Genomic DNA, 11,800 nt, shown 5'->3' on the forward strand with positions numbered 1-11,800 from the left:
AGTAAACCATTGCACTTTATATGCTGCTGCTAATTGGCCATCTTTGTCTGCTCGCAGACTTTCCCATTGGTTGTGTTTTATTTATAAATCTCTGCTTGGGTTGGTTCCCTCCTACATTTGCACATATATGTGTCATAGAGAAAGTCTATGGCCTGTGCTCTCAAGATTTTATTCAGATTCTGGTTCCTACAGTGAGAACAAAACTGGGCAAAACAGCTTTTAAATATGCTGCCCCCACAGCTTGGAACAATGTACAGAAGGAGCTGAAACTCTCAGATGTAATCACTATGGGGGAATTCAAGTCCATCTTAAAGGACAGAGAACCTGATAACATTGGTAAATGTAGAGTGCTCGTATATCCAAAAATTGTTTTAAATGTTGCCAGTTTTAATGATTTTTAATAATTTATTTTATTTCGCATATTGACTGGCTAATGTGCCATTTTATTAGTTTTTTACAGCTGTATTTGTCTGCCTGTCTTGTCTGTGTTTTATCTGTTGTAACTTCGTTCATGCTGCCCTTCTTGGCCAGTTCACTCTTGGAAAAGAGATTTTAATCTCAATGAGTCTTATACCTGGTTAAATAAAGGATATATATATATTTGCCCCCTCCCGCGGGTCCGTACTGTTGTGTCCCGTGAAAAGTGTTGAGTTTAGTCATATTTCATGTTTTTGTTTGGTTAATTTTCGTATTGTCTTCCATTTCCTGTTTTATTTTGACACTCACCGGTTATGCTTCATTCCAGGTTCCTTGATTCCCTACCCTCCCGCTCTCATCAGCACCAGCCCCGCCCCTGATTGTTTCCACCTGTGCCCAGTTACCTTTTGTTTATATTCCCCAGCTCCCCTTTGTCAGTTCGTCTTGTCTTGTCTTGTCCTCATACCAGTACTCTGCTCGTCATTGATTGCTCCTTGATACAAGCCTACTTTATGCTTCTGAAACTTGTTGAAAGTTTAGTTCCTCCCGTTGTGAGCGATATTTAGTTGTGCCTTTTTGGACCGTTTTTGTCCCCTCGTAAGAGTGTTTTTCTTTTGTATATATTTTGTGAAAAAAATAAAGTATATTAATTATACTTTACCTCTGGCTCCCGGATCGTGCATTTGAGTCCTTACCTTTGAGTATCCAAGTTCTTGACACGCGGGGCTTAACAGGTTAAAAAACGCATACAGAACCCAGCTTGTATTCATATTCATATATTTTTATTTTGTGTTGTTTGCCGTGATCGCTGTCTTACCCTCCCCGTTCTGAGTCACACAAAGAAACTCCTTATAGCACAAGCCTGTGTTTTTTTACATTTTATTAATAGCAACATCAGAGTACTAAATGTACAGAGGACGAATCCAATGAGAATCGCATTTACAGTGCTTGCAAATACAGAGCTTAGTAGTACAAGAGTAACCAAATCAAAGTCACCTGGAAATCGAAACGTTTACCAATAACTACAAAAGGAAGAGATGTGGTTCATAGGACACGAAATAAAATGTACACAACATTTAGCCGTCACAGAGACAGACTGGAGTCCCTTTTGTGGAGGTGTGTTGTGTGTGCATGTGTGTTTGTATATACTATAGGTCTTATACAAAAGTTAACAGAGGTACTCATTGATATATTAAACACAAATATAAAAAATGTAAGAGTCACAAAGTACAAACTCTTCATTTTTATGGCGACAACACAACTCGAGTCAGCTTCTTCATGGTGGGGATGGATTGTGATTGTAAGTCGGCTTCGATGAACAGACCACTTGTGTGCCCACATGTCAAAAGACCCCCCCCATTCCCTAAAAAAGGAAACAAAAAACTTGTACAACTTCCTCAGCCCTGAAAATGTAGTGTTTTTTTTTTTGGACAGCAATGTCCAAATTGATTTGATCAACTCTCGAGGAGCAATGCATCAATATTTCCTTGCCGTGTCACTCATTCCAGGCTAACTCTCTATTCTGAAGACATTGTGCAATGTCAAATATGTCAGATTTGGGTCACACAGCTAGACTCCATTGAACAGGGGGATTATGGGAAAATTGAGATGTTGCAACCAAAGTGAGAATTTTTTCATTGATTGATACGCACTGACAGCGCCTTAGCTTTTTTGAATAAAAAAGTAACAACATGGCCCAAAGGAGAGTCCAAGCCATCCGCTTTACAGTAAGCGCACAGTATGTGATTTTTCTGGAACAATAAGGAGAAGCGGAGTGGATTTAGTTGTATACGCTTCTAGGACTGTAAAGATACACTTTTTCCTTTTTTTGTTGTCAGAACATGTATTTATCTTTCTCCCTGCTGTTTGAGCAACCTATCGACTTCTGTTTGAAATTAAATTCACCAACATGTAACATTAATGCGGACATGTGTGCACCATAATGAGACACCCCAGGGCAAACTGAGTAATCCATACATTGATTACTCTCCTCTTGCGAACGCTTCCAATGATATGGAAAATAAACAAAACCTCGGCCTTGGAGATGTTCAGCCGATATCTAATTCAGAACCATATGTCAATAGGTTCCTCTCTGTATCTCTGACATGCAAACAGGAATCACAGTCCTTGCAAATGAGTGCACGGCACATCCTTCATCTTGACAGGAAAACCCTGGCTGATTGATAGCTTGTTTGTGCTGATGGGAGCATAGGTTTCACGGGCTGCTGAAGAGACAGAAACGGGAGTTGAAAAATATTCATTCGTTGTGAAAAAGGCATGTCTAGTCTTTGTTGTCTGTTTAAGACTCTTTTTTTTTTACAAGCACCCTTCCCCCTGTCTTTTGCCTGCACTGCTCTGTTTCCTGAATCAAATCTGACCAGCCAAGTGGAATCATTTTCCTCCCTCTTAGCTATAATAAATCGCTATCATCGGCTATCATTGAAGATAAACTGAAAAGGCAAGAAAGCAGTAAGGCATTTCCTTACGTATCAGTTTGATTTCAGACAGAGGTAAAAAGCAGGAAGGGGGATGTATGCCTATGTCTACCAATAGCCTGTTTTAAAATGTGTTTCATAGCTTCAAGTTCTATCTTTCCTTGTCCAGAAGTCCTTCAGAAATGCAAAGTCAATTGGTTTTAGCCGGCAGCTCCCTGTGGTTTTCATGAGTGTTGCTACCAATGCAAACATGCTTTTCAAGACTTACTGAAGTAAAACCTGCTAATGTTTTACCACATAGTATGACACACAGGAATGAATGTCAAAATGTTCTCAGTTGAATCAGATTTAGTAAGTGGTAAGAATGAGAGAGCAGTCTCACACAATCATCATCGACTTGGTATACAATTTTGACCATTTTCAATGTCACATTGACACAAACTTGGTAACAACAAGTACAATTTTTGATGAAAGAGATCGCAATCTTCATTTTGTAAGCTTAAAGCATAATTTTTGTCTATAAAAACTTGGGTCTTGTTCTCTTACTTCCTTTCGGGTCACCATTACAGTGGGTAAATTGATGTTGTCATGAGTAGGGAAGTTTGCTATAGAGACCAAAACCATGTTTTACACCAGACTGTAAACATTTTAATATCTGCTCCAAAGTCAGGTAAAACAAATAGGGGTCTTTTGAAATTGGCTGAAAGTGACCATTTGTTTGACTGCAGTTTTGTGTCCTGGCGCCAGTCTCAGCTCGACTTGATACGCATACATTTTAACGCATCTTTATCCCTTTGGACTTCATTTTAGCAAAGATGACGTGTTCCTAGTCACCATAACTGTTGGACTGGTGTTTCTTTGGCTACTATTCCTGAGAATGGAAAGCTATACTAGCAGATCTTTGAGCACATAGTGTTTTTAGCTAATTGATGCTAACATTGCAGTCTATCAAATACATGTTTCCATTGGCACCAGAGGGTTGACTGACAAGGCCAGTGTATGTCAAGGCTGACAGTAAGACCCAAGTCGAAATAAACCCAAATTAGGCCTATACTTTATAATGTTGAAATATGAATACGAAAATTGTGCGAAACTCATGTATGCATTTTTAACAAGGTCAATTTTTCCCCCACAATTCTTTCTTTAAACATCTTTCCCTGATGATTTCATGAACTCAAAAATGCTATATAGTTTTTGCAGTCACAACAAGTATGTGGCAAATCCTACATTTAATGGGGCAGTTGTAGCAATATGTATATACAAATATAAAATATGACAAATGAACGTAACATCAAGTTTAGTCGGTTTCTTGGCAGCTACTATTGGATTAACACTGTTTTGTTTTTTTAATTTATGTGATGAAACACTTCATATTAGAATCCATGTAGAAATGATAAGAACAGAAAGTAATTGGTTTCCCAGCCAACCATGAATGCAGCAGAACCCAAGATATGATCACACCTCTTCGAATCCTTCAGTACTTTCAGACATTCCTCCTGGAAATCACTCCCCAGCCTCTGAACTATTGCAGCGTCTACTGAAGTATTATACTGGTTAGCTAAAGATATAATACAAGTACTGCTTGAAAGTGCAGGTAGGAAGCTTGGCACAATGTTAGTTTTGTGTTTTTAAAAGAAATACTGTAGTTACACATGTAAACAAAGACACTATCCCCGACCTAGCTGAAAACCTTCCCAGAAATGGGAGAGGTCCTGAAAAATAGAACACACCTGTACACAAATAGAAGCAAATATATAGAAAATACATTTACACGTGTATAATATACAATAAGTTTTCGTAACCCTCTGACTAGTAAGATAGCACTCTTCATTCAAAAAAATATATGTTATGTCAAAGAAGCAACGCTGCAGCCTGACACACACACATGTGAGGCTGACTTGGTATGGGTCATTCATGAGAGTGGTTATCATGTTGTGAATGGGCAAAAATCGTGAATTTTGCACCACAGTGTTTATCCCAGGCCGTGTTGGCACATCCTGAATGGCTCACATTTACCGATACTGATCCTTCCGGGACAACCTTGAATTCTTTAAGGAGGTGAGCCTTGAAACAACCGAAGCGAATTACGGGAGATCCGCTGTCGTCGCGGAAATAAAACCCACCGCTTTAATCAGTACATATTGCTGTCTGCAGCCAAGAAACGTTTACAATTTCTGAATTGTATTTGTGCTTTGTACAAACCCACAGCACAATGAAAGATAGATTCAAAGGTGGTTTCCTCAAGAGCTTTTGGAGCACAAAGGTAATCGGTCTGTCAGAGCTGGAGGTTGATAATACAATTATTGGGGGTGGAAAGCTCTCAGGAGCGATTTACTGTCTTTCCTGACCAAGGGTTCCCCTAACCTTGACATAGGAGATAGTTTAAAGCAATTTGGCGGCAGCTGATTGGCTTGTCATAATCCCCTTACTTCAGTAATACACTGACAGAGTGTTTTGAGATTGAGAGGACAACATGTACTACTTATTCGTATTGTGTTTGCGCTCTGCTTCCTACAGCCTACATTTATTTGTGTGCACAACCCACAACTTCTTGGCTGTAATAGCAAATTCTGATTTGCTAGAAATATTGTCCTCAAGTGCTGATTGGAGAAATGTAACTGGCCCCTACCTCACATTTGGGCGAGGGAATTCTTCCCTTGCTAGGGTTTAAAATCGACGTCGTAGATCATTTGATCCTGATCGACACTCTCATTTGAAAACTGGATGTTCCATCAACTACAAATTGGTTCATGTTCATCTTGACTTTCTGACTTTAATACAGACTTTTTTAGGCTTCATAAAATAATGTATCAAAAGTTAATCTTGGTGGTTGCGTGGGAATAATCATTTAGTCTCTGTGGAAAGATACATTTTTCAATCTCTGTCCCTTTAATGCAAATTATCACATGAATTTACAGGCTTGAATTGAATCTCTTCCACCCTTTTAAATCATAACGGTTCATTAGAATGTACCCGAACAGCTGCTGAAACTGAGACCAACATAAAGTGTGCAAGAGAGCTAGACAGACCTGAGGCAGTATGAATGTCCTGCCCAGCTCTATACAGTCTGTTGTGGCTGTACTTACTCTAGCTATTCGTGAATTTGCTGCTATTGGATTTGTTCCTTTACTACAGAACCCTTTTGTCTGTTTTTCCATTAAGCCAAATCAGGTACAAATCTTACATAATAAGCGATTGGAGCGGGTGTTGGGTTGGATTGCATGAGGTGTATTCATATGCTTTTTCTTTCTTCTAATCTCTATTCGGGTATTTAATTAACAGCGCTGAATCCCAGGTGCTAGGGACCTTCACCGTTTGAATCTACTGTGTAAAAAAATAGACATAACTATTCTGTTTTTAAAATGGGACCTATATAAACCATGTTTTAAAATCAACTGTTCGCTAAAGCATATACCGTTTCTTTTTTCCCCCCCTCTCTTCCCAAACTAATAGAATAGTGCTTCATATAAATATCTTTTTAGACTCTTTATCAACACATATCTTAAAACTATTTCAAAACATATTCAAATACATTTGTAGCGTTTTTTAATCTTTCACATTTCTTTAAAACACAAAAAAAAAGTAGTTGGAGTCGATACAGGGTTAATATAGCGCTCTTTGTTTAGTCCATCAGTTGTTGAAACTTCCTTCTATCCAGGTTGTGGCACATAGTGGCATTATTGGCACATTGTTCAGAATTACAGTTCACCTTCCACCCACAGAAGCTCCTTGGGTTTTTTTTCAAATGTCAAATGTTGTCCTTGAGACATCTGTGACGTCCAAAAGTCCCACACATCCTGTAAATATACCTATATATAATCTATATCTAAATGACTGTACGTTCCTGGAAATATTGTGTGGCAGCGTTGTTGCTGCTCTGCTTGTCATCTCTAGAAAAATAAATATCTTCACCAGTGTCCAAAGAGTGATCGCACTATTTTACAAAAGAAGCTGTTTTGTGTGTTTCCAACTGGATCCTGTGGAGAACAAAACCACAATTATTCTTAATTTAAGCCCGGCACAAAATAAAAACATTGTAACACAGATAGGACTTTAACAACAGGCGTACTTCCTAATTGTGTGTGTGTTGTGTGTTAATTAAGTGTTAATTGCTGTATACTGTATATGGCAATATAATTAATATAGACAATTACGAATTAAAGCATATTGTATAGTCGAAGTCCTTGAATGTTCCTTTATATGTGCATTTACTAGGTCTGTTTTACGTGCACTGTATAAAGCCCGGTTGAAGTCAGGCTCTTTACATTTCAGCTATTAACATTATTATTTGTTGTTGTTTTTTTATCGACATTAAGATTGTTTAAATGTCTTTAGGTTATGCTCATTTCCAGGTTCATATTTGTAATTTGTGCCTCTACTGTGACATGTTTACATGATTTAATGTTAAAAAAAATTCTATTTTTCTCATGAAGAACCTCTTTTCACCTTCTGTCTGAAACCAGAATCCAGTCGTTCTCATTGGTTAGCTGACCGTACAGCACGAACATACTGTACAACACATGACCCCAAAATTGAAGTACAAAAAAACTAATAATTCTGTTTTGTGTTACACCCTTATATGCTTAGGATAGTTGGTATCCATTTCCTGAATCAGTTAAAAAAAAAATGTTCAAAAACTATACAAAAACCTACACTTTAGCCTAGGAAATACATTAGGTCTGCTGTGTAACAGTAACAGATATTGTAAGTATGCAGCATAAGGCACATGCTGTGTAGAGCAGAACAGAATGAGACTAATGTGTGTCCAGACAATGGCGAGGCGCTGTCCTCTCACTACGCTACCTGCAGGCAATCTATTCCTTTTATCTGGGTCAATAGCAGACGTTACACCTCCCCCCGGGCTCCCAGCAACACTGTGGGGCCGGAGCATGTGTTTAACTTTCAACGCTTTGAATTTCAAATGCGGGCCATTCTTGCATACATTACCATGCATACAAAAAAATTTTCACAAGTCAAGTGAAAGTGCTTCTTTATTCCTGTTCAAAACAATATGGTGTAAGAAAGAAAGGGGCAACATGAATATTAATGAAAGTATTTCAGATATGAGGAGTGAAATCATTAACTTTGAGAATAAAGCTTATTATTCCTGATATGTTCATAATTAGTTTCTTATCTCAACTAAAGGACCTCTGATACGCCACTGAACTGGATTTCTCAGCCCTTTTTCATCGCAGCCCAGCGATTGAAAGGAGCGCAGTCATGTCACTTGAAACAAACCCATGCCAAGTTCCCCTCTGGTCCCAAAGTGGGGCAGCATTACCACGGGTATAGAGGTGACTGAGGCTCATGCAAGGATTTGTGCAATTAAAATGTGGCACAGTACCCACCAGAGTGTGAATTCAGGAAGTGTCTTCCACCCAGAGGAAGTGAAGAAGGCCTTCAGCTTGTCAACAAGAGATCTCAAACCATTTCTCTGACACGAAGGCCACAGGAATTAGTTGTCTTTCAGTGGGGGAGGGCCTGTAGGGTAAAGAGGTGAGAACGTTGTTATAGATAGATGGGAGTGTAGTTGGTTGCATATTTGCATTTCATTGAGTAGCACCATTTTTTTTATTGTTAGCTTTTAACCTGAATTGATTCTGAAGAGACATTATTGATAAACATTTGTTGTGTCAACATGAGTTTAGGGAGTATTTGTCGACATTTTTACATATAGATGTGATTATTTATTTACAAAGCGAAGAACAGCTAGGTCAGCATCTACTGCATCTTATTGTGTCTTCTACTAAAGAATACTGTCAAGTCTAGAACATATTGTTTAAAGTGCATTTTTCAGGTATAAATGCTAGCCTTTAGAAAAGACAAAGAGAGGCGTTCACATGTGTGTAATACATTTGTGAAAACAAGCCTCTGACTGACACTGATTGTGGTTGAGATTAGAAATGCACGCAAGGGGAAGAATGTGAGGAATTTAATCATTTTATGGAGAAAGAAAGTCATTGCAAACCATGTTGTTGTTTTTTCACACCGGGAAAGTTGACGATGACGTAACATGGGCACTGGCCATTGGGAATGTATAAAAAATATATATTTTGCCATGTCAACATTTGAGAGGGTTTTTTGTTAAATTACTACGTTTTCCCTTGTAGACCAACGTAGCTATTACACTTTATTTGTGAGACTTGGTTGGTTGAAATGCGGAGACAGAGATGATGACATGCATAAATAGTCCCAGGCCAGATTTGAAACCTGGGTCCCCCTCATTGATACTGAGCCACATGGCGGCACAAGTAATTATTTTTGAAAGAAGTTACTATCACATAATAATTTTGCCAATGCTGGTCAAATCGGTGTCACTAATCACAGAGAAACACAAGCAGAGCGACAGAAAAAAACATACTGAGACTTTTTGTTGAAGTTAATAATTCCTGAATTAATCAGCAGCGTTGATGCTAAACATTTTGCCCTCCTTCCATGACTAAATCCAGACACTTTGTACTATTTACACCAGCTGAGGGATCCTATCCCCGCTGCCAGAATAATGAATCTGTTACAGGATTCAGATACTCAGAGTAAGTGTGACCATCTTTGGCGGCCATGCAGCTTTGCTGACTCTTACTGTTATCCACTCAGTAACACAGTCAAAACTCCTTTGTATTTCAAAGAGTGACACATCTTCATCCACAGAGAGAAGCGATTTGAACTCAGAGTGGAAAGCAAACACACCAATGACTCAACAGTGTTACACCTTCCTTTTGGTGTGAAGCAGCGCATATTAGTTTGGTGGGTAAACATAGATGTTTTGAGCACAGTTTACGGATATTACATTTCATGACTTTTGGGTTTAGTCGTTGAGTTTTTAAAGTGTATATATATTACTTGTCTGCCATTTGAAATGGTGTCAGAAGGATCAGTTCAATGGCTCTGTAAAGACTCCACATTGCAGTGCCCAACATCTACAAACTGACTAATTAAGCCAAAACAAAAATCCCAGGTAGGTTTGGATTTTTGTGTGCAGCTTGAGCGTGCCAGGGCTGAGCACTCGGGCAGATGATCAAGGAATGAATGGACGAAAGCATTAAGGGCAACCCATGGCTTTGCTGAGAAAACAAGCCTCTGACTGACACTGATTGTGGTTGAGATTAGAAATGCACGCAAGGGGAAGAATGTGAGGAATTTAATCATTTTATGGAGAAAAAAAGTAGTTTTAACAGTTATTTTCCAATTCGGTGGGAAATTCCGGCCCTATCTCTAAATTGGTTCTGACCCTGATATTCAACTTGGCTGAATGTGGAGGGGAAAACAATTGGCCCTGTACCTGTACCTTGAGGTCAAAAATGAAGAATTTGTTTTTCCGTTATAATAAAATTACTGGTGCCTTCAACCTGAAAAAAAAAAATCTTGACCCAACTTCTTTGGTGAACAGCTTACTACATGAAATGGCTAAAATATAAATGGGGTGTCAAACATATTGTAATGTAAAACATCCTAGTAATTTCAAAAATGTGTCTGTAACCAGTTATTTTGGTGAAAAGTATTTCATTTCCTTGTCATTTTGTAATGCTTTATACTGTCAAGTTATCAGAACATTTATCCCCTCATACAGCCACTAATATTAGGAAAACAACATTTCTTAACCCAGTTTAAATAAATCTGGCTCTGCCCTTCAGCATGGGGTTACATCATATTCAGGACATTAACCTGTAATGCCTGATTTAAAAAATCTCCCTGGAAAAGACTTGAAATGTTGAAATGTCCAACGGAACAGTGATTCCTGTGTGCATCCCTCTTGTGCTATAAACAGCCCTGGGCCGGCGTACCTGTTTCCATTGTAAGCAGTCTTGTAGACAGGCGTCTGCTGGATCATCTCATCAGTGTAGATTGGCACGGCAGTCCGGACGCACTCATGTGAGCACTGCAGGCTGTCATTGTAGGCAGTGAATATGTCCACCTTGCTTGGCACCCGGGCCGGGGTGAAGTCTGTCAGGTTTTGGCAGCTCTCTTCCTGCTGGTGGATCTTGCGCTGATGGCTATTGTGGCGGCCATTTCCCGACTGCGCACAGCTACAAAAACACGCACCAAAGACAAGAAACAAACATAAAATCATACCTTGTACCCTTCTCATCATCCAAAGGATATTCTGACATAGCAGAAGTTCTTACAGATGGGTTAGACTGTAAACACAATACATAATACAAAAAGTAAAGGAATCTTTCCTACCAGTTTTTAAGGACGAGTGTTGTGATCAAGGCTGCGATAACCATAATGAGAGACACAGTGATTGTGATTATCTGGTGAACTGCCAAACCTGCAAAAAGACAGTAAACACAAGAGCAGTATAATTACATTTGAGGAGGGATGAGCATGGGCGTCGCAGCCATCATATGAGGGTGGGACAAGTCCCCCCCACTATTTCAAATGATTAGTTTAGACCCCCCCACTTTTACCATGTGGAAAGTCTGTGAATCGGTCTATCCACTCGCCGCACTTTGTAGAGCGCTGTGTCAGTGCTTCACTATCAAATCCATTCCACTTACTTTTTGAGAGAATGCCCAAATCAATGAAACTCCGAACCATGTTTTCACTGGTACTTTGTACCAAGGCAGATTCTCCCATAGCGCGCATGTTCAAGGAGAGTTGTCATAGTTGGACAGCTCAGATCTGTTGTATGAAGCGATGCCGGTAGCAGAGGTAAGGCACACACACCAAATGTTCAGGAAATGGTTAATACAGCAAAAATCAAAGCTATTTCGGAAAAATTATGTATTGAAGTCAATGGCGAGAGAAAATTGATCCTTTGATCCCTTTTGAATTGTGCCACAAATTACACATATGATGTTTGTCAATTTAAAAGATAATTTTGCAAGTAAAACTGTGAAGTAAGACTTTTTTTGTGTGAAACCGCTCAATTAACTACATCTCTGGTCTCGTACAACTACACTATCGCCACAATGAAACACGTCCAGAAGAATGTCATGCAAAGCTGC

At 39.1% G+C, this 11,800-nt stretch overlaps 1 long non-coding RNA gene across 1 annotated transcript; it reads right to left on the reverse strand.

Annotated features, from left to right (window-relative positions):
- Positions 1-1,282: 1,282 nt before the first annotated feature.
- LOC104943640 (uncharacterized) lies at positions 1,283-11,124 on the reverse strand. Its single transcript, XR_798128.1, has 4 exons — positions 11,034-11,124; positions 10,634-10,876; positions 8,201-8,333; positions 1,283-6,829 (listed from the first exon to the last, which is right to left on the reverse strand). It is a non-coding gene; the product is annotated as an uncharacterized lncRNA (long non-coding RNA).
- Between the last annotated feature and the right edge of the window lie 676 nt (positions 11,125-11,800).

Source organism: Notothenia coriiceps, unplaced genomic scaffold (genome assembly GCF_000735185.1).
Source record: "Notothenia coriiceps isolate Sejong01 unplaced genomic scaffold, NC01 NC01_scaffold00006429, whole genome shotgun sequence".
In the NCBI taxonomy this organism is placed as follows: Eukaryota; Metazoa; Chordata; class Actinopteri; order Perciformes; family Nototheniidae; genus Notothenia; species Notothenia coriiceps.